We start from the raw sequence: 23,101 nt of genomic DNA, 5'->3' as shown, positions 1-23,101 counted from the left end.
AGTAGCCTGCTGCTCATTTTCAAAGTGTTGACAGTATTTCTGCACACAAACTAGGAGAAGCAGCTGCTCAAGAGAAAGTGGATCAGCCCCAGGCAAAACGTGAAGCAGCAAAGTTTGCCTTTGTTTGCCTTCCCCTTCTGAAGGCCCCTGTGCTGTATTTCTTCCAGTTCATCGCTCTCCCCATTAAATCCCCAGAATCTTTCCCACTCTCAAAATCTGCTTCCACAAATCAATCCTGCCTAAGTAAGTTATATCAGAGGTAACTGTCATGTTACTTCTCCCAGGAGTATATGCATTTAGCTCTTCAACTCTGACAAGGGAATGACAAGATATAGCCCCTGCTGAAATGTTCAGGTCATGCAGAGCGTCACAGAGGGGTACTCCCATGGGCAGCCATACACTCCGGTCTCAAGGTACCTTAATGCCTTGGGGAGCCTCCTTTATTTCTGAAAATAGCCACTTGAGTCACAGAAGCCAGAATTCCTGGGGGCCTCTGCCTGCAGAACCCTGAAGTCCCAAAGCATCAGTGCTTCCTTCCTGGCCCAAGAGCCTTCTTCCTTGGATGCCCCTACTTTCCCTCCCCGCCACCCAGGTCAGCAACACGGCAGTCTGGGCAGGCCAAATTGCACAGTGTTCTCATCTGCAGGAATGCTTAATTACTTTCATAACTGTAAACAGATTGTATTTATGGAAAAACAAATTAGTAATGTTTTCAACCTCCCGCGACCCTACCCCATAACCACAGGGTTAAACCTGTCCCACAGGCAGACCACGTGAAATTAGGTTCTGACTGAATGTGACCAGGCCCCAGAGTGTTTCCCTGTCACAAGGCCATAGCTGACTCATTTTCATCATTGTTGTGCTATCATTGATCAAGTACCCACCACAAGCCAGATTCTTGACTGGGTGCTATACTCAAACTTCACTTGTTAATCCACATAATCCTCTTCATTCTTAAAACCCTGTGAGGTAGGCATCAACTCATCTTACAGAAGAAGAAAGGGAGGCTTGAGAACTGTGTTGGAATGTTCTTAAATAATCTATCAATTTCTGGTGTGGAAGAAATTAACACAATGGATACCACCTCAGTTATGGGAAGAAGCATTCATACTTAAAAGGCATAGCTGCTTAAGTGATCAAAATAATGATTTTGAAGAAAAAAATAGTTTTTCTTCCATCATTTTACTCTGGTCTCCCCAGTAGGGGTGGGAGTGTCAGGTTTTCTGCTGTTCTCTGATGTTTTCAAATTTGTTCACACTCTGCCTAGGGAAACCAGGGCTCTAAAATGACCTGAGAGGGGTGCCTATGTGGCTCAGTCAGTTAAACATCTGACTCTTGGTTTCTACTCAGGTCATGATCTCGCGGTTATAGTATTGAGCCCTGCATAGGGTTCCAGGCTCAGCACGGAGTCTGCTTCAGATTCTCTCTCCCTCTCTCTCTGCTCTCTCTCTCTCTCAAATAAATAAAAAAAAATCTTCTTAAAAAAATGACCTGAGAGATAATCTGATCAAAATGTAGCAGAATCAGCAAATGAACATCAACAGTCTCTTAGAGAAGGGGCAATAGACTCCTGTGAGCATACAGATGCTCTATCTTATGTTAGTTCTTCCAATGCAATATAATATATTTCTCTTCTAGATGGCAAAACTCAACTTTGAAGCCCTCTTCATGTTTGAAAATCGAGTAAAACCACATGACTGCTTTCCCAAAGATTCCAGACTCTCCAGGGCCCAGACTGAGCCGAGGCTCATAGCCCTCACAGAGCTTGCAGACAGCAGAAAATGAAACAGCCAAGAGAAAACCCAAAGCCAACCACGTGCAAGGCATGGCTGTGGCCAGCACGTTGCTTCCAATCTTCTGAAACTACCAAGGGCATAGTTATGATCTCATTTCCTTAGAATAGGCCAGAGAGGCCAATCCTCATAAAAATCTGAATCTTTGAAATATCTGAGGTGACCTGTTGAGAAACTAACAAGATTCAAGAAGTCCTACGTATCTGTGTTTTGTGTGAAGGTGTATACAAGTCTAGAGAAAGACACACAACATAGGGCTACTGAATTCAGACTTGCAGCCATCTTCTTGGGGGCCTTAAATTCTAAATTTGGATCCCTGAATTTGTTGGGGGACAAATGATTATAAACACTGTGTGTGATTTTCTAATTAAAAATGATCTTGGGCTTTAAAATTCGTTACTAAAAGCAAAACATAGGCATTATTTTAAAAAACTAGAACAAAAAGAAAAACCAACAGAAGAAAAATAAAGTCATCTGTAATCTCATGATGTGGGAGATAAAAGGGTGCCTGGGCAAAAAAGACCCCAAGAAAAAGATTTGGAATAGGAGCTGAGACTTTTAAGACAGAGTTAAGTGTTAGGAAGAGGAAAGTGGGGGAGGGACTGGGAAGCCAAAAGGGCAGATGGAGTGTTCTAGAGAGAGGAGGAACATGACTGAGCATGTTACAGTTAGAGAAGACTGAGGAGTGAGTTGGATGTGAGGAAAGCCAGTACTGGGTGAACAAGACAGGAAAATAAGAGTGCTGGATTTGGGGAAAGAGGAAATAGTCATCCACAGCACCCATGGGTGGCAAGCTGATGGGCAGTCCTGGGCTCTGCAGCCTGAGACACTTTCCATACCAGGTCACAACCAAGCACTTATTATCTTCACAAGGCTTTATAAACCAGCACCAGCTGAGGAATGGGACAGACATGATCATTACAGAAGACCAATTCTGTGTTCTGTGTTACATCCAATATTTCATTTCTACCCTTCACGATGACATCTCAGCACCCCTGTTTGGGGATAAGGAAGTTGAGGGTCAGTGAGGTTTTCCTACTCTGCACCTGACACAATGGCCTTGCCCACTGCTCTGGGGCTTTGCAATGCTATTGCCCCTGTCTGGAACAATCCCCTCAGATTTCCATGGGGCTCTCCTTCCTCTCATTTCTGTCTCTGTTCTGAAGTTCGCACTGCAGGGAGGCCATCCCTGGTCCTTCTGACTAAAACAGCTGCCTCACCCTCTACCCTCTCTCCCTATCTCTTTACTTCAATTAATTTTTTATAGCATTTACAGGTATATTTATAAACAGAGGAGAGACCCACAAAAAGGGAAGACCATATAAAGACACAGGGAGGAGAAGAAGATTATCTACAAGCCAGAGTTGCCTCAGAAGAAACCAGCCCTGCCAAACCCTGATATTCAACTTTTAGCCTCCAGAACTGTGAGAAAATAAATTTGTTTTTTTAATGCATTCAGTCTGGCATGCCTGGGTGGCTCAGTGGGTTAAGCATGTGCCTTCAGCTAAGGTCATGATCTCAGGGTCCTGGGATTGAGCCCCATGTTGGGCTCCCTGCTCAGTGAGGAATCCGCTTCTCCTTCTCCCTCTGTCGCCTACTCCTGGCTCAATCTCTGTCTCTCTCTCTTCTTAAATAAATAAATAAATAAATAAATAAATAAATAAATAGTCTAAAAATTTTTATAAAAAGGTACTCAGTCTGAGGTACTTTGTTATGGCAGTCTGAGCAGACTAACACAGTGCGTGTATGTGTGTGCACATACAGAGATAAATCAACATGAACCACTTCTCCAACACAAATAAATCCTCTGGAGTCTAAGGAAATCCTTCTCTAAGCCATTATCTCAAGGTGTTCAAAGAGTACCTTGGGAGATGAAATAGTAGTACCATAAGTTTTCTTTTTTTCCACATTGGACTCCTAGGGAGGAGCATTTACTTACATATTTCTGGTTGGGGTAAGGGGACAGATGAGAAAAAAGAAGGAAGTAAGGGAAGAAACAGGTTTCATCCCCCAAAACGTGAATAATATTTTCCATTAGCTTATTTCACTCTTAATTAAAAAAAGAAACATAGAATAGACAGAGGGAACGTTAAACTCCACGCTCCCAAAGCCAACAGAATCCTCAGGGGGTGATGCAGCCCAGAATCTGGTCTCCGTGAAGAAAGAGCACACTGGGTAGATGTGTTACTCTATCTCTGCCTTCTGGGTTACATCGAGCCTCTTAACAAGTAATTGTGAATGTCATTAAGGTTGTGTCCCATTTCACTAAGAGCCCCATGAAACATATTTTATGATTCAAGCTTTGTACACTGAAAGTTTAATATTTTCCTGCTGTTTTTAACATCTCTGAATTTTTTAACTGTATGATTACATTTAATAAATGGATCAGAACAAATTAGAAACAGGCTTTCTTTCCTCCTTTTAAACAAATTGAGGGTAAACTTTGTTAATTTGAAGAAGAAGAAACAGACAAAATCAATCTTATCTTAAATTTGTTAGGGGAGAGTCAATTGGAAATACAGACACTGACCCACCAAATAGGAGGGACTGTGTCTTAGGGGGGTGTTAATTTATACCTATGCACCTCCACCACCTCAAATGGGGCAAAGCCTGTACATGTGGGCAGCTGATGTGTGTGAGATTTCCTGCACTCTTTCCTGAGACAGCCAAGGTCTGAGCAGAGTCTTCTGACAGCTAAAGTTCAAGGCTCAGCAGATGATGGATGTTCCTATGGAAGTGATGACAAGTTGTCCTGCCCTGCCCTGTTTGCTTTGAGGTGACCCTACATTGTCAGTGCATATGAACTGGGGAGAGTGGGTGGGAAGAAGTTCATTTGTGGGTTGCCACCATATGTATAGTGAGAGTCTCACGTCGCAGGCACTACGCAGCTACACACTGCAACCATAGACATGGTCCTGTCCTTAGGAGAGAGATAGGTGTTGGTCAGGTAGACAAATAAAATAGGTAATTAAAAAATCTGTAGTAAGTGCCAGAAAGGAGAAGATCTGGCTTCCATGGGAAAAAAATGAACAAGAAAGACCTCTTCTAACCTAGATGCCAAAGAATGTTTTCAGAGAGTTTGTTTAACTTGGAACCTTAAAGAAGAGAAGTCAGCCAAGCCAGAAATGGGAGAAAGCTTGCTCCTGGTGAGAGAACAGCATGTGCAAATACCCTGAGGCCATGAAGGAGCACAGACTGTTCAGGGACTGGGAAGAAGACTGAGCTGGAGGTGCTAAGTTGGGGGAGAGTGGCCCAAAGATAAGTAAAGAGGGATCAAGTGACTCCGAGGAGCCATTTGGGGATTCATTTTATGTTGGTTCAAGTACAAAGCCATAAAAGAATTTTAAGCTTTGGAGTAAGATGACCTGTGATTTGAAAATGTGGCTATAGCTACTGAGTGAGCACAGCCCATAGCAGGCAAGAGAAAATTTGGACAAAGTGGTAGTGGAGACACAGCAGCATGGAGGTAGAGGGAGAAGGGCATGAGTATGTGCATGAGAAGGAGGAAGTCTGGGCCACATGAACAGGTGTATGGTGTGATGTCTACTGAGTTGGAGAATCCTGGAGCAGGAGGATGTTTGAGGGAAAGCTCAAACCTTCATATGTGTCAATATTAGGTGTGAGAGAGAGTCTGTAGGCTATCCAAGAGAACTGGTCAAAATGAAAGTTAGATATGAGACTCTGGACATGTGAAAAGATGTCTGGGTTGGAGATGTAAATTAGAGAGTCCTCACCATACTGGTAGTATTGAAAGCCTCAGGAAAAGAAAGAATCATCAAGAGTGTGAATACACAGAGAAGAGAGGACTTATGCTCACGTTCTGGAGAATGCCAACAGGTCATGTAGAAGACACTGGCACAAGAGACAAAGAAGACAGAGAATCAGGAAGAAAGCCAGAGAGTATAGTGTCCTGAAGCTGAGAGAGAGTGTGTCCAGAAGGGAGAGGTCTGCTGTGAGGAATACTGCTGAGCCCTTAAGCAGGTGAGGACGGAGAAGGGTTCCTTGGACTGAGCCACAGGGAATCAACAGCAACTGGACTAAAACTGTTTAGGTAGCACAGAGGAGGGGAACCCAGATTTGTTTTTGGTAATAGGGCAGACTAGATATTCTTTTAAAAAACTCTCCAGTAGAAAGGTGCCTGGGTGGCTCAGTCAGTTTTGTCCAACTCTTGGTTTCAGCTCAGGTCATGACCTCAGGGTTGTAAGACTGAGCCCCGCATGAGTGTCCATGCTCAGTGCAGAGTTGGCTTGTCCCTTTCCCTCTGTCCATCCCCCATTCTCTCTCAACTAAATAAATAAAATCTTAAAAAAAAACCAAACCTCTCCAGTAGAAATAAAAAAATACATTCACCAAATATTTTTAAAAAATTATTGTCAAGGCAAAGTTAAGCTAATAAAGAGAAGTACTCACAGGCTGAACACAATGAAAGAGCATGGACTCCAAAAGGGTAACAGGTATTGAGGCCAGATAAGAGGTTATATAAAGATGCCTACAGAAACATGGTCTCTTGGAAAACAACACCTACCATGGAAGAAGGAAAAAAATACCACTCCTCACCCAAGGACATAACGAGGAAGTTGGTTAGGCTCAGCTCTGGCTGTGGGTGGAGGAGGGAAAACATCTCTCTTTAGAGTTTTCAACTATGGCCTGCATTTATGTGGCTCTAAGGTCAGAATCCATACTTCCTATGAGGCCATCAGAGCCTCAAGCAGAGGAACCAGATTAAAGTAGGATCTTCAGGCAGCTGGCAGAGGTAAATGTGGATCCCTGCTGGCCTGAAAGAACTTCCAAAATAAAGTTCCAAATACCATGGGCTCGATTTAAATAAAGAACAATCAAAAGAAGAGACAGGCAACAATGGAATTGGACCTACAAAGGTAGCACATACCGATATTAGCCTAAAATACCTAGAAGTAGATAAAAACAAGAACATAGAGAGACAGTATTCAAAATAACAAATATTCCATGCTCATGGATTGGAAGAATTAATGTAGTAAAAATGTCAATGCTACCCAGGGCAATTTACACGTTTAATGCAATCCCTATCAAAATACCACGGACTTTCTTCAGAGAGTTGGAACAAATTATTTTAAGATTTGTGTGGAATCAGAAAAGACCCCGAATAGCCAGGGGAATTTTAAAAAAGAAAACCATAGCTGGGGGCATCACAATGCCAGATTTCAGGTTGTACTGCAAAGCTGTGGTCATCAAGACAGTGTGGTACTGGCACAAAAACAGACACATAGATCAATGGAACAGAATAGAGAATCCAGAAGGGGACCCTCAACTTTATGGTCAACTAATATTCGACAAAGGAGGAAAGACTATCCACTGGAAAAAAGACAGTCTCTTCAATAAATGGTGCTGGGAAAATTGGACAGCCACATGCAGAAGAATGAAACTAGACCACTCTCTTGCACCATACACAGAGATAAACTCAAAATGGATGAAAGATCTTAATGTGAGGGTATTATGCTGAGTGAAATAAGTCAATCGGAGAAGGACAAACATTATATGGTCTCATTCATTTGGGGAATATAAAAAATAGTGAAAGAGAATAAAGGGGAAAGGAGAAAACATGAGTGGGAAATATCAGAAAAGGAGACAGAACATGAAAGACTAGGGATGGTGGAAGGGGAGGTGGGCAGGTGGTGGGGGTGACTGGGTGATGGGCACTGAGGTGGGCACTTGAGGGGAGGAGCACTGGGTGTTATTCTATATGTTGGCTAATTGAATGCCAATAAAAAATAAATTCATAATAAATAAATAAATAAATAAATAAATAAATAAATAAATAAATAAAAATAAAAATGGCCTCAAATTTTCCAAAATGATCAATTGACACAAATCCACATATCTGGCAAACTCAAATAACTATAAATAGGAAAACCTTAAAAATAAATTAATATTTAAGCACATTATAGTAAAACCATATATCACCAAAAAATAAAATATCTTAAAAGAAGCAGAGACTCCTCCACAATACAGTGTCATAAAAAATTATAATTAGACAGTTGATTCCTCAGGAACAAGGGAATCCAGAATAATAGTAAAAACTTCAAAGTACTGAGAGAAATAGCTGTCAAACATGAGTTCCATACTTAACACCACTTAATCTTTTAAGATTGGACATAAAATAAAGACATATTCAGACAAATAAAACTTAGCTTTACTACCACAGACCCACACTAAATGGTATTCTGACAAAGGTATTCCAGGAATAAGGATAATGGCTAAAGAGATGCCAGGAGGAATTGTAAACAAAGATGTGGGTAGAAAGCGGTAGTTCTAAGAAACCCTGGTTCCATATAATAATAAATACAAGGGCTAATTGGTGGAATTAAAAAATGTAGTACTAAAGTAATGGACATGATAGCACAGAGGGTGGGGAGCTGGTAGTTTGGGAAAGCAGTCTAAGTCTTTATTGTTTGAAGAAAGGAAAGATGATAATTAACTTTAGACTTTGTATGTTGATTTTTTTTAAAAAAACTTTATTTATTTATTCATGAGAGACACAGAGAAAGAGGCAGAGACATAGGCAGAGGGAGAAGTAGGCTCCCTGCAGGGAGCCCAATGTGGGACTTGATCTCAGGATCTCAGGATCACGCCCTGAGCTGAAGGCAAATGCTCAACCACCAAGCCACCAAGGCATCCCTAGATTTGTATGTTAAATGTGTATATTAAAACTGCCAGAGTGGGAGCACCTGAGTGGCTCAGTTGGTTAAGCGTCTGACTATTGATTCCAGCTCAGGTCATGATCTCAGTGCCATGAGATGGAGCCCCATTTAGGACTCCACATTGAGAATGGAGTCTGCTTAAGATTTTGTCTCTCCTTCTCCTTCTGCTCCTCTTCACCGCTCCCTCTTTCTCCCTCTCTCTCTCAAAAAACAAAAACAAAAACAAAAAACCTTAGAGTGACCACAAAATGAACAGAAATAAAATGAAAACCAGATGAGGGAAGAATGAAAGGAGGGAATAATAAATCTGAAAGAAAGTAAGAAGTCCAAACAGGCAGAGATAAGACACAACAAATAGAAAGCAAAGAGTAAGATGGAAGAAATAAATTCAGATATATCAGTGATGACAATAAATATTTAGACTAAAAGGGTAAAAAAGGTTGTTATAGCAAATTAAATTTAAAAACCAGATAAATGTTGTTTATAAGAAACAAAGATCCAACACAATAACACATAAAAGTATAAAGTAAAAGGATATAACAGATAAATACCAACTAAATAGAACTTCTGCCCATATATTAATATTGGACAAAATATATTTTAAGGCATTGCTAGAGTTTAAAGAGTCACTGCAGAAGGACCAAATATTCAATTTACAAGGAAGATAGAGCAATTACAAATTTGTAAACATCAAATAACACAACTTCAAACTAATGAGACCAAAGTTAACAGAATTATAAAGAGATAATGACAAACCTACCAATAACAGAGGGAGATTTTAGCCTGCTCAATAAATGATAGATCAGACATGCCAAAACCTCAGTAAGAATAGGGAATATTTGAATAATGCCAAAAATAAGCTTGATCTTTTGATTGTATTTAAAATCCTGCATCCTGGGCAGCCCGGGTGGCGCAGCGGTTTGGCGCCGCCTGCAGCCTGGGGTGTGATCCTGGAGACCTGGGATCAAGTCCCACGTCAGGCTCCCTGCATGGAGTCTGCTTTTCCCTCTGCCTGTGTCTGTGCCTCTCTCTCTGTGTGTGTCTCTCATGAATAAATAAATAATCTTTTAAAAAAAAAAAAAAAATAAAAAAGAAATGTTACTTTAAATGTTTATAATAAAAAAGGAGAAACTGCAGAAATTAACAAGATAATATTCAAGCTGAGGTGCTAGAAGAATAGCAGGAAAATAAACTCAAGGAAAGTAGAATAAAATGAATAATAAAGATAAAAATAAATTAAATAGAAAAACTAGATAATATCTGGACAGGATCGACAGAACCAAAAGTTTATTATTTAAAAAAAAACACAAAAATAGAGCACAAGATAAGGGGGTGGGAAAAATAAACAGTATTAGGAATGGCAAAGGGAGCAAAACTATAGATACAGCAGGGATTGAAAGGGCATTATGAACTTATTCCAATAAATTTTAAAACTAAGAATAAATGGAAAAATTACTGGAAAAATATAAATGATGAAAACAGACTCAAGAGGAATAGAAAACCTAAATAGCTATAACTACTAAAGAAAGAGAATCAATCATTTAAAATGTTCGTAAGGGGTACCTGGGGGGCTTAGTGGTTGAGTGTCTGCCTTTGGCTCAGGTCATGATTCTGGGGTCCTAGGATCAAGTCCCACATAAAGCTCCCTGCAGGGAGCCTGCTTCTTCCTCTGCCTGTGTCTCTGCCTCTCTCTGTGTCTCTCATGGATAAATAAATTATTTAAGAATAAAATAAAATATTCCTAGAAATAAAGCATGAACCCTATATAGCTTTACATGTATTTGCACCAAACATTCAAGGAACAGATAATTTAATTTTATACAGACTCTTTGAGAAAATAGGAAAAGATATGGAACACCCCTGCCCAAGCTATTTAATGAAAGTGGTATAACTTTGAAATCCAAAATGGACAGGAGCAGTGCTAGAAAGGAAAAATACAGGTCAACCTCACTTGTTATTGTGGCTGGAAAAGTCCTAAATGAATCTTAGCAGACAGAATCAACAGTATATTGAACACACGCACACGCACACACACACATACACACACACCATGATTAAGTTTATATCCTCAAACTCAAGGTTTATTAAACATTAGAAAAGCTATTAATGTAAATCAATTACATTAACAGATTAAAAGAAGGAAAAGGTACAATTATCTCAATAAAATAAATGCACATAATTCCCGAAAAGTCTAATCTATTTATATTGCTAAAAAACAGTCAACAAAAGTACTTCTGCAGACAAAAGTATCTTCCGAAACTAAGGGCAAAACGGACTTTTCTTTGACATGACAAAGAATATCTGTAACTATAAACAACTATATGCTAACAAATTGGACATATAAAAGAAATGGAAAAATTCTTGGAAATCGAGAAGTTACTAGACTAAATCAGGAAGAAATAGAAATTCCGGATAGATCGATTACTAGTAAGGAGATCAAGTCAGTAATAAAAAACCTCCCATTGAAGAAAAACTCAGGAATAGATGGTTTCTGTTGGGCTGGCGAGACTGGGGACCTCAAAATGGCCAACCGGAGGCCAGCAACCTCCCAATAACGCTGCCTTACCCCCATCTTCCCGCCAATGCCACCTTGCCGCCCTACCCTAACTTAGCTTATGAAACCAGTTAACCCTTGCCCTAACTGGAAAAAAAAAAAAAAAAAAAAAAAAACCCGACCCGGAAAAAACCGAAAACCTGAAAAACACCACCAAATAAGGAAACCTCACCCCATATTTCCCTACCAACTCTCCCGCCAAAAACTCCTTATAAACCCTCCTGCGACCTGCCTGGGGGTGACTTCCCTGGCCCGCAACTTCCCTGCTCTCTCTCTCCCTTGCGGGCTGCGGAACCTCACGCGAGAGCCTGTCCCATTAAAAGCCTGATTTGACCAACTTTTGCCTGGCCTCGCTATCTCATTTCACTACTGATTGGATTAAACTTGACAGTTTCACTGGTGAATTTTGCCAAACATCTGGAGAATTAACACCAATCCTTCTTACATTCTTCCAGACATACCAAAGAGAAAGGAACACTCTCAAACTCATTTTATGAGGCCAGTATTATCCTGATATTAAAATCAGAAAAGAAAACTACTACTAGAAAAGAAACACTACTAGAAAAGAAAACTGCAGGCCAATATCTTGATGAATATGGATCCAAAAATTCTCAATAAAATACTAGCAAAATGAATTCAGCAGCACATTAAAAGGATCATTCACCATGATCAAGTGGAGATTTATCCTTGAGATGCAGGGATAGTTCAACATATGCAAATCAATTAGTGTAATACATCACACATTAATAGAATAAAAGAAAAGAATCATATGATCATCTTAATAGATGCAGAAAAATCATTTAACAAAATTCAACATTCATCCACAATAAAACTCTTAACAAATTAGGCATAAAAGGAACCTATCTTAAAACAATAAAGGCTGTATATGACAAGCCCATAGTTACATACTTAATGTATGATAAAAGGATGAAAGCCTTTTCTCTAAGGCCAGGAACAAGACAAGGGTCCTTTCTCTCATCATTCCTATACAACATTGTACTAGAAGTCTTAGATAGAGAAGTCAGGCAAGAAAAAGAAGTAAAAAGTTTCAGAATTGGAACAGAAGTAAAATTTAGTCTCTATTTGCAGACAACAGGATTTTATATATAGAAAATCTAAATATTCAACAAAAAACTGTTAGATCTAATCAATGGATTCATAAAGCTGCAAGATACAAAATTAAGATATAAAAATCAATAGCATTTCTGTATACTGACAACCAAATTTCTAAAAAAGAAATAAAAAATCAACCACATTTACAACAGCACCAAAAACAATAAAATTCTTAGGAATAAATTTAACTAAGGGGGTAGAAGCTCTCTATACTGAAAAGTATAAAATATTCTGAAAGAAATCAAAGAAGACACAAATAAATAAAATGGTATCCATGTTCATGGATTGGAAGAATATTGTTAAAATGTTAATACTACTAAAAGCCATCTATAGATTCAGTGCAATCTCTACCAAGCTTCCAATAGTATTTTTTTTACAAGAGTAGAAAAAAAAACCACTCCTTCTATATAGAACAACAAAAGACCCCAAATAACCAAAGAAACCCTGAGGCAGAAAAACAAAGCGAGAGGTATCACACTTCCTGATTTCAAGCTATGCTATAAAGTTACAGTCATCAAAACAGTATAGTACTGGCATAAAAACATACAAATAGACCAATGGAACAGAACTGAGCACCCAGGAAAGAACTCCAAACATATACAATCAACTAATATCTGACAAGGGAGCAAAGAATACTCAATGGAGAAAAAAATAACCTTTTCAATAAATGATGCTGAGATAGTTGGATATTCACATGTAAAGAACAATACTGGGCCCACCACTCTTACATCACTCACAAAAATTAACCCCAAATGGATTAAAAACATAAATATAAGATGAGAGACCATGATAGAAGAAAATATAGGAACAAAACTCCTTGACATGGGTCTTGGTAAAGATTTTTTGGATAGACACCAAAGCACAAGCAACAAAATAAAAAATAAATAAGGGAGATTTTGTCAAATCAAAAGGATTCTGAGGCATAAAAGAAACCATCAACAAAATGAAATGGTAATTTATAGATGGGAAAAAATATTTGCAAATCATATATCTGATAAGAAGCTAATATCTCACATATAAAACATAAAGAACTCATATAACTCAACAGCAAAAAAAAAAAAAACCCAAACAACAAATAAACCAATTAAAAATGGGCAGACTTGAATAGGCATTTTACCAAAGAAGATATACAAAAGTCCAACAAGTACATGAAAAGTGCTCAACATCACTAGTCATTAATGAAATGTGAATTAAAATCACAGTGAGACATCACCTCATGCCAGTTGGAGTGGCCATCATCAAAAAGACAATTATAAAATAAATTAGTACTGGGATGTGATATAAATCATGATGACTCTAGCCAAAACTGTTATATGATATACAGGAAAGAAGAAAGAGTTCTCATCACAAGGAGAAAATCTTTTTCTTTATAATTTTCTAATTTCTTTTCTTTTTCTTGTATCTACATGAGAAGATGGATGTTAGGTGAACCTTTGTGGTACTCATTTCACAAATCAAACTACATCATGCTATATGCCTTAAATGTATACAATATGTATGGCAATTATTTCTCAATAAAACTGGGGGAAAAGGAATATCTGCAACATACCCACACCAAATAACATCCTTCATGGTGAAACCATGAGCACATGCTCTTTAAAGTCAAGAATAAAATTCAGGTGCTTGTTATCAATCACCTCTTTCAATCATTGCACTGGAGGTCCTTGCCACTTGAATAATATAACAAAGACATAAATGTAAATAATGATAAAAGAAGAAACAAGCCATCATTTGTCACCTGTGATATGATTATCTACACAGGAAATGCAAAAAAAAACTACAAACAGATTATTAGAATTATTAAGGCAGTACAACAAAGTTGCTGGATATAAGATCAACATTAAAGTTGAGATCCATATCTATATACAAGCCTGAAAGGATTAGTTGGAAAATATTTTAAAATGTTTTATATTTTAAAATGCTGTGCTGTATAATAGGTATGTGCTCAATGTCTCACCACCTATACTAGTGAAGCATCAGTAGGCATGTTCATGATATGCAACCACATTCCTGAACCAAAAATGACAGAGTTGGGAAGTACTACAATTCAAACTGAGCCAGGGATTCACTGCTAGATTTATGAGACATCATTTTGGAGCACAGCTGGATTGGAGATGCTATAAACTTTATAGCTAAAGGGTGGCCACAAATGAAGAAGAACAGGAGAATGAGCAGACACCCAGCAAAGGCTGAGACAATGGGACCCAAGAGAGGGAGATGCCTCCACTTCACACCCCTTCCAGTTCCTGGTCCTTGTGAGATCTGGATTCTAGAACACATCTCTTGGCTCCCTCTTCTCTCTCTCTCACTCTCTCTCTCTCTTCTCCTTCCCTGATTGAGCAAGTCGGTAATGAGTCTCTCTAACTTGCATCCAGAAGGATTTTAACTAAGATGATCACAAAATCAGAAGTCAACCTGTGAAGCTTCATTTTTCCCCCTCCTTATTTTCTTGATGTGATGGGTGAATCCATCTGGAGAGTTAAGAACAATCTTAAGGGAGGGTAAAACAAGAATACAGTAGATTCAAAATTTGGCATATTGGCCTAGGATTGATGCCAACTTTATCCATTATCCTCTCATATGTCTGAATGCTATCCATTTCGCATAAAGTTTACAATTGCCTTCTTTATGCCCTTAAGAAGTTTGGGCTGAGATCTTCAAAGGAATGTTGCCAATAAAATGGATTGTTCTTGGGTCATTTTAGTAATCTCTCTTTTCTTTATCAGTGATGAGGGTCAGTTTTATTGCCTGCTACTCTCCCACTCTAATTTACCTGACAAGATAAGACCTGCTAACATAAGACACTCACAAATATGACATGTGGATTTTCTCACTGGGAGATTATTCTTTCTAGTGACCACAGCAAAACACAGAGGTTTGTTTTAAAATTGTGGATTATGTTAAATGAAGGGGCTAAGTATGGAACATTGATTAACATGGAACCCAGGATCCAGAAACAAAGTTACCATCCCCCACCCCCAACAAAGTAAGATCATGAATTAAGGACAAAAGCCTTGGATTTGGGAGACTTGAATCAGAACCTGCCTCCACCTTCTACTAGATCTGGAGAAATAGCATCTCCCCTCTGGCCTTGGTTCTTCAATCCATGGGAAAACCATAAGGATAATAATTCTTACTCATAGGACTGTTGGAGGAATACAGGTGGCAACGCCTATATAGGGTCTGGCACTTTACCTAGCAGGGACTCAGAGAATGTCAGGGAGTCAAAAACAGAAACCTTTTTTGAGGGGGAAAAAAAAAAGAGCTGAGTCCTCTAATCTTGGAGTAAGGTTTTTTTCAAAGTTGAGAAATAATTTATCATTATGCAGTGTTTTTATTGTTATTTTTCTAAATCCCTACAATCAAACTGATTGTTGTCTGCATAATGATCAGAAAGTGACAGCAGAAATGAAGAGAAGCCTAGGATTTAATCCAGAGTCCCAAAATGTTGAGGTTCTTCTTGAAGGCCCTAACTCTGTCCAGAGAAAGGATTCTCTAATCAATGAAATGGAAAGGGAAGAAGTTGATCAGAGATCCACTGGTGTTCTAGAAAAACTGGGGTTGAGCAAAGAGTCTAGATGAAGAAACTGTCATAGTAGCCACAGAGAGGACCTTTCTACGAGGATCAACACTTGGATCCCAGCCAGTCCTTTCTCAGGCCTGCCAGATCCTGGGACTGTTTCTGAGTATGGGCTACACCCGAACCCTTTCCAGGTACTTGGCATTACCCAGTAATGTTTCCCAGTTACTTGGCATTAGGGTGAAGTCCAATTTACCCCTACCCTGCCCACACATGCAATACTAGCCAGCTGGATCCATGACCTCCATACCTAGAAACCTCCACCAGCATTGCTAGCTCCACATGACCCAGGCACCAGCCAGGATTTTTCTTGGCTCTGTTTCTTCTTAAGAAATTGGATGGGGAGCAAAATGGTCTTTGCCATATTAGATCCAAGTCAGGCTGACCTACTTATCTGTTCTGAGAGATATGTATCCAGGGGATTACTATGAAAAGTTGAGCAGTTAAAGAAATATTACCTATCTTATTCCAGGGAATAGTAAACCTATAGCACCCAGGATAGAGGGGTGGCCTTCAAATGACTATCCTCCTTGCACCAGCCACCAGCCTGCCTGGCTGCACAGAACCCACTCTGCTGAGAGGATTTTATGTTCCATAAGAGTTTTGATTCTTTCTTGGGCCTGAAGTGGGGTCCACTGTGCTCTTGGATTTTTGAGTCTGTTTTTTTCTAGTTCTTCTGGCTCTTTTTTGGTCACCAGCACTCTTAGCTGCTTGTATTCAGAGTCCCTCTATCCTTACCACTCTGCAGCAGCACCTCAGGAAACCAGGAACCATGTGTGAGAGTCAACAAGCATGACCAGGCTCCAGAGGAAGCTGGCCAGGCTCCTTTAGGAATGACTAAGGGTTTGAGCTTCAGCACGCAGACTTCATGTCATCTCACTGGGATTCCCAGAGTTCTGTTTTGCTTATTTCAGGCCTTTGGCTTTGTTCCAAGAAATGGTCAATGCCAGATAAATGAGGTGGTGTTGAATGTCCCTGTGGAATTAGTCTTGGGATTAAGTCTAATAAATAACGGAGGGGCTCCGCATCACACCACTTTTTTTTTTTAATTTACAAACACTTATAATTGTTTTAATGTTCTCTTATGCAATCTTTAAAATATAATGACTCAGTCATGGCCCAGCTGGATGACATCTCCAAACAGCAAACAGCAGCTCTGTGTCCAACATGAAAGAAATGGTCAATGCATGTTTGCTGATAACCTTATCATCATGCTGGGTCATAGATCTCTTCTGAGACTTTTCCTTGCTCCAATTTTGTACAGAAATTTCTTTATTCTGCTTCAGCCAGGTCTGCTTTTCCATGTAGGATTCTGAAACACAATGAGGACAAATGGAGCAGGGGCTGAGATGAGAAGGCTCTCACAGGCCCCAATGGAGGGACCCTAAAATTCTGCTGTGGAGAGTGACCTTCAGGGCTCAGTGAGCCTAGAAGTGGTATCTTCCAGTGTTGATATCAAAGGGGACAACATAGAGAGCACAGCTTCTGGCCACAGGCATCCAGGTACAGGAAACATGCAAAGGCCAGGGATACTGTAATAAGTCCCTGTGAAGAATGTGGTTGTCAGGGCCAAGGTCAAAAGCTAGGGGTCCTGTTAAGTTCACTCCAGTGGAGGGAGCAGCAGGAACCATGCAGCCAGTCTAGGCCCCAAGCCTGTTTTTGCAGACCCTGATGATCTGGAGTCAGATATGCTGAGAATGTGACTTGCTTGTACTCTCCAAGGCTGCCCCTCAAGGAACGCTAACCAGGAAGCTTCCACATGTGTCTAATGGGTCATTGGGAAAGGGAAGGGCAAGAGAGCTGGGATCCTTCAATGTGATCACATCCAGGAAAAAAGAAGAGGAGATTCTAGTATTTACTGACTGCCTATCACGTGCTAGGCTTTAAAAGATGAGGAAACCAAGGCTCCCAGTGGTAAGATCCAGGGTCACATTGCCCTGACCAGGAGATCCCACCCCTTCTGTGATGAGTGCTCCTCCCTACCTCTCACACTGCTCCTCTTCACCATTCAGCCTCATAAGAGGTTTCTATAATCCAGGTCCTGTTTCCCTATTCCTTTCTCAGACAATTGTAGGAAATTCAATCTGAGTTTGCTTGGGTATGGAGAAAAGAGACAATGTCCAAGTATAGTTAAATAGCGATGGTCCTAAGAACTTGGTTGACCCCATTAATCCTTAAAGAAAGAAGGTGGAAGCAGAGAGGAGCAGCTGAGGCCTGAGTCATGTGACTACCCAGAACCGCAGAATTGACACCGGGTATTCCCACATGGGCAGGTGAAGGGTTTTCATCATGTTCAAATGAGGCCAGTTGGATTCTCCACTTACATACTGAGATTAGAAGCCAAAATGCAGAACATGTGTGAGCACAAAGCCCTGGCCTTTGGGAATGGTGCCCGGCTGCATGCCAGGAGCAGGAGCATACCAGCTCCTGTTCCAACCCCTCCCTGACTTACTGAAGAGATTTGGGGTGAGTAATTTAGCCACATCCCACCTTCCTTCCCTCAGCCGTACAACAGAGGGCAAGAGCCAGGAATCACCTCAGAGAGTCTAAGAAGAATAGAATCTGGCCACGCCAGTCAACCTCCCCCATTACGGGAGAATCCAGTTTAATGCCAACTTCTGGGCAGCTCAGCAACATGAGTCTATAGGCTCAGGAATAAAATAGACCTGACCAAGGTCACACAGGTGCAAAGTGGCATGCTAGATTCAAACTTTGCTCATCCCATTAACATGAACTCAGCTATTTTCTGGAGCATAGGGCACACTTCATTTGCATATGACCCAATGGTTTGGTGCATGGCCTCTGGAGATAGATTTTCAGGGCTTAAAGCTTGGCTCTGCCACTTTTTAGTTGCTTAACCTTGGCCAGTTATTTAATCTCTTTCTGGCCTCAGTTCCTGCCTTTGGAAAGTAAGTCTGATAATAGTATTCATCTAATAGGAGAGTTAGCTAAGTTCCTATATGCAGAGCACTTATAAAGTTGCCTACATCTATAGAAAGTGCTTAATGACTGTTAACTAAAACAAGTAAAAAGCAAAGAGACTCCAGCCCCTGGATCCTGGGTCCCTGCATATACTGTGTCTGATATGGGAAGAGGCTGCCTTTCATCAGCATAAAGAATCAGTTGGAAGGGCAGATCTGCAGTACCAGAGACACTAAGCCCCAAGAAGTTCAGACCTCATCTTTGGTTAAGTGTGGGCCTCAAAAGATTAGGAGGCTCTTTAAACTGAAGCAGGACCTGTGTGCAAATGCAGTGTGCAATGGGGTCCCATTTACCCAGGGGTATCTGTCCATTCCACACAACAAAGGTGAGCCTTCCTCCTTGGAGAGCCTCCCAGACACCTCAGTATGATTTCCCACCCCTCCCTGGGGCACAGCTTCACAATATCAATATGGGCTCTGGGGTCAGGCGAATCCGGCTTTAAATCCCCTAGCCACCTGTGGGAGCTCAGACAAGTCCAACTGCTCTAAGCCCCCATTTTTTCATCTGCAAAGTGGGAATAACCAAAGTAGGTAAGGCTGTTATTAACCCGATTATTGTTAACCTGCTAAGGTTGTTATTAGGTTTAGGATTATTATATCCTCTCGAAGTGGTCCCTTTGTCATTATGAAATGGACTTACTATCCCTGGCAACATTCTTGGCTCTGAAATCTGCTTTGTCTGATATTAATAGTCACTCTGGCTTTCTTTGGATGAGTTGTGAGCACGGCATATCTTTCTTCATCCTTTTACTTTTAATCTCTTCGTGTCTTTATATTCGAAGTGTGTTTCTTATAGGCATTATAGTTGGGTCTTGGTTTTTTAATCCAATCTGGCAATCTCTGCCTTTTAATTGGGGTATTTGCATGTAAAGCGTTTATGAACATGGTTTGGTTTACATCTACCATATGGCTATTTGTGTTTTATTTGAACAATCTCTTCATTATCCCCTGCTTCTTTTCCTGCCTTCTTTTGGATTAACTTAGTATTGCTGAATTCCATTTAACTCCTTTGTTGGCTTATTAGCTATAACTCTTTGTTTTATTATTTCAGTGGTAGCTTTAGGGTTTATAGGTCTTCAACTTCCCACAGTCTACTTTCGGGAGATATAGACATCAGGTGTAGCGTAAGAACCTTACAATGGTATACTTCCTTTTCTCCCCTTCTGGCCTTTATGTGATTATTGTCATACATTTTACTTTTATATATGTTATAAAAACTGACTCTACACTGAAATTACTTTTGTTAAGAGAGTCAATTATCTAATTTTTAAAAAGATTTATTTATTTTAGAGAGTGTGTGTGTGTTCGAGCAGGGGGAAGGACGGGAAGAGAGAGAGGAAGACTCTCAAGCCGACTACCCCTTGAGCCCCATCCCATAATGCTGAGATTAGCACCTGAGCCAAAACTAGGAGTCAGATACTTAACTGACAGAGCCACCCAGGTGCCCCTCAATTCCCTTTTAAAGAGATTTAAATACTAAGAAAAAAATCTTATATATTAAGAGAGCAATCTGCTGTCATCCTTAACTTTGTTTTTTTTTACACATTTCTTTTTTCCTCAGGTTGAGTCTTGAGGTATTCCAGCCTGGCTTGTGGGAAAAGGCACTATTCCCAGCCCCGTGTGAAGACCAGATATTGTTCCCTCCAAATCTTCCAGGTGATTCTTTCCCTCACTCACATGCAATAATCGGTGCTCATCTGAATGTCTGAAGGGGACCACTGCAGATGCCTGAGTTCTCTCTCTGACTGACCAAGTTCTCTTCCGTCTCCTACTCTAGCCAGTGAATTTCAGCTACTTTGGTCTCCCTTGACTCTCAGCTTTGTGTCTTCAAATCAGCAAGTTCACTGGGCTCTGCCTTGGTTGCCCCTCCTAAGGCATGGTGTGGAAACTCTCAAGGTAGTAAACTGGGAAAAATGTAAAGCTCATCTGGTTTTATTTTATTTCCTCATTCTCACTGCCTGATGTTCAGGGTCCTGCTGTTTTAGTCAGGAGGGTGACTTCATGTAACTTCAACCTGGTCAGACTGGCAGTCCCTGAACACTCATTTGACTGAATTCTAGGGTCACTCAGTTCCACGCACAATGTATACTGTCCACTCTCGCGTTACCTGGCCCTCAGGACAGGGAATGTGTACCTCGTACACTGCTCTGCACACAGACAGAATTTAGAAAGAGGGAACAATGACTCTTAATCAGCAGTCATTAAGACCATGACATGCTTGCGTGAACACCAATTATGAAAAGTTCCAACCAGTATTGTTTACTTGACGATCTAATTTTGGAGAAAGAGTTTGTACGAGATCTCATTTAGCCCAGGTTTTATGCACAAAAAGTGATAGACTATGTTTCTACTTGTACTCTGCATTTATCTACTTCATTGCTAAGAATGTTCTTTTAGCAGCTACATGTCACTCTAGCAACATTCAAGCTATCACCCAAAGAAAGCAACAGTTGCTGAGGCTTCTGTAGAAAGAGCCAACCTAAGACTTTCTCACGGCTTCCTGAGGCACAGTGATAATACCATTAAATAGACCACCAAGCAGTGTGGAGGTCGTTGGTGTCACCTGCCAGCCGCCGGCTCCTGCGCCTGCTCTCTGCCCCTGCCCGCCCTGCCGGCGCCGCTCTCCGCCGCAGCTTCAGCACCTCGGCCCAGCACATGCTAAAGTAGCTGTGCTTGGGGCTTCCGGAGGAATTGGGCAGCCCCTTGCGCTGCTTCTCAAGAACAGCCCCTTAGTGAGCCGCCTGACCCTCCACGATATTGCTCATACACCCGGAGTGGCCGCAGATCTGAGCCACATCCACATCGAGACCAGAGCAACCGTGAAAGGCCACCTCGGACCCGAGCAGCTGCCGGATTGCCTCAAAGGCTGCGATGTGGTGGTTATTCCAGCCGGAGTCCCAAGAAAACCAGGCATGACACGGGATGACCTGTTCAACACCAATGCCTCAATTGTGGCCACCCTGACTGCGGCCTGCGCCCAGCATTGCCCCGAGGCCATGATCTGCGTCATTTCAAATCCGGTCAACTCCACCATCCCAATTGCAACGGAGGTTTTCAAGAAACACGGAGCTTACAACCCCAATAAAATCTTCGGGGTGACGACCCTGGACATTGTCAGGGCCAACACTTTCATTGCAGAACTAAAGGGTTTGGATACCGCGCAAGTCAATGTTCCTGTCATTGGCGGTCATGCCAGGAAGACCATCATCCCCCTGATCTCTCAGTGCACTCCCAAGGTGGACCTTCCCCAGGACCAGCTGACAGCCGTCACTGGGCGGATCCAGGAGGCCGGCTCGCAGGTGGTGAAGGCCAAAGCTGGAGCAGGCTCTGCCACCCTGTCCATGGCATGCACTGGAGCCCGGTTTGTCTTCTCCCTTGTGGATGCAGTGAATGGGAAGGAAGGAGTTGTCGAATGTTCCTTTGTTAAATCCCAGGAAGCAGACTGCGCCTATTTCTCCACACCATTACTGCTGGGGAAAAAGGGCATCGAGAAAAATTTAGGCATTGGCAAGATCTCCCCTTTTGAAGAGAAGATGATAGCAGAAGCCATCCCCGAGCTGAAGGCCTCCATCAAAAAGGGAGAGGAGTTTGTGAAGAACATGAAATGAAAGGGCAGCCAGCTAGCAGTCCGTTTCCCTAACTTATGAGGGCATCATGTCCCTGCAAAGCCATCTCCTGCCCTCATGTTTCCGTTGCGTTAACCACCAGTGTCATGTTAACGTCACCGCCCCTTCCAATTGCAGATCCGTCAATGTGTGCATCAATAAAAGCGGGCTTCCATTTTCTTAAAAAAAAAAAAAAAAAAGACCACCAAGTGCTATGGAAACAATAAACGTGGAGAGAAAGAACCTCTGAATCCAAAGGTTTGCACAGAATAGCTTAAGAGTAACAATGCTGGGAAAAAAAAAAAAAAAGAGTAACAATGCCGGGATGGTGAGCTCTCACCTAGACCAAATGCTAGAGGCTGCTGTGTCTTGAATATTCCCCTTGGAAGGGGAATATAAGGGAAGGGAGAAGAAATGTGTGGGAGATATCAGAAAGGGACACAGAACATAAAGACTTCTAACTCTGGGAAATGAACTAGGGGTGGTGGAAGGGGAGGAGGGCGGGGGGTGGGGGTGAATGGGTGACGGGCACGGAGGGGGACACTTGACGGGATGAGCACTGGGTGTTATTCTGTATGTTGGTAAATTGAACACCAATAAAAATTAATTTATAAAAAAAAAAAAAAAGAATATTCCCCTTGGGACCGAGATAAGCCAAGCAGACAGGAAGAACTGATCATTTTTATCAGCGTCGATGCTTGCAAGACATTTAACAGCCTTTTTTCCCTTTCCCATTTTCAAATACATAATCATAAATCCCAAAGAGCCAAATTAGTAACATTCTAGTGAAACTAAATT

At 41.1% G+C, this 23,101-nt stretch overlaps 1 protein-coding gene and 1 pseudogene across 1 annotated transcript in view; one reads left to right on the top strand and one right to left on the bottom strand.

The window, feature by feature from the left end:
- The window catches only part of ACOXL (acyl-CoA oxidase like), a 351,472-nt gene that overhangs the window by 154,557 nt on the left and 173,814 nt on the right, over window positions 1-23,101 (bottom strand). The window lies entirely within an intron of this gene.
- LOC129511150 (malate dehydrogenase, mitochondrial-like) lies at window positions 2,576-22,339 on the top strand (annotated as a pseudogene).

The sequence above is a fragment of the Nyctereutes procyonoides genome, unplaced genomic scaffold, assembly GCF_905146905.1.
Source record: "Nyctereutes procyonoides isolate TBG_1078 unplaced genomic scaffold, NYPRO_anot_genome, whole genome shotgun sequence".
Lineage (NCBI taxonomy): Eukaryota > Metazoa > Chordata > Mammalia > Carnivora > Canidae > Nyctereutes > Nyctereutes procyonoides.
The sequence above is the reverse complement of the archived record's forward strand: the minus strand, read 5'-3'. Positions and strand labels throughout refer to the sequence as shown.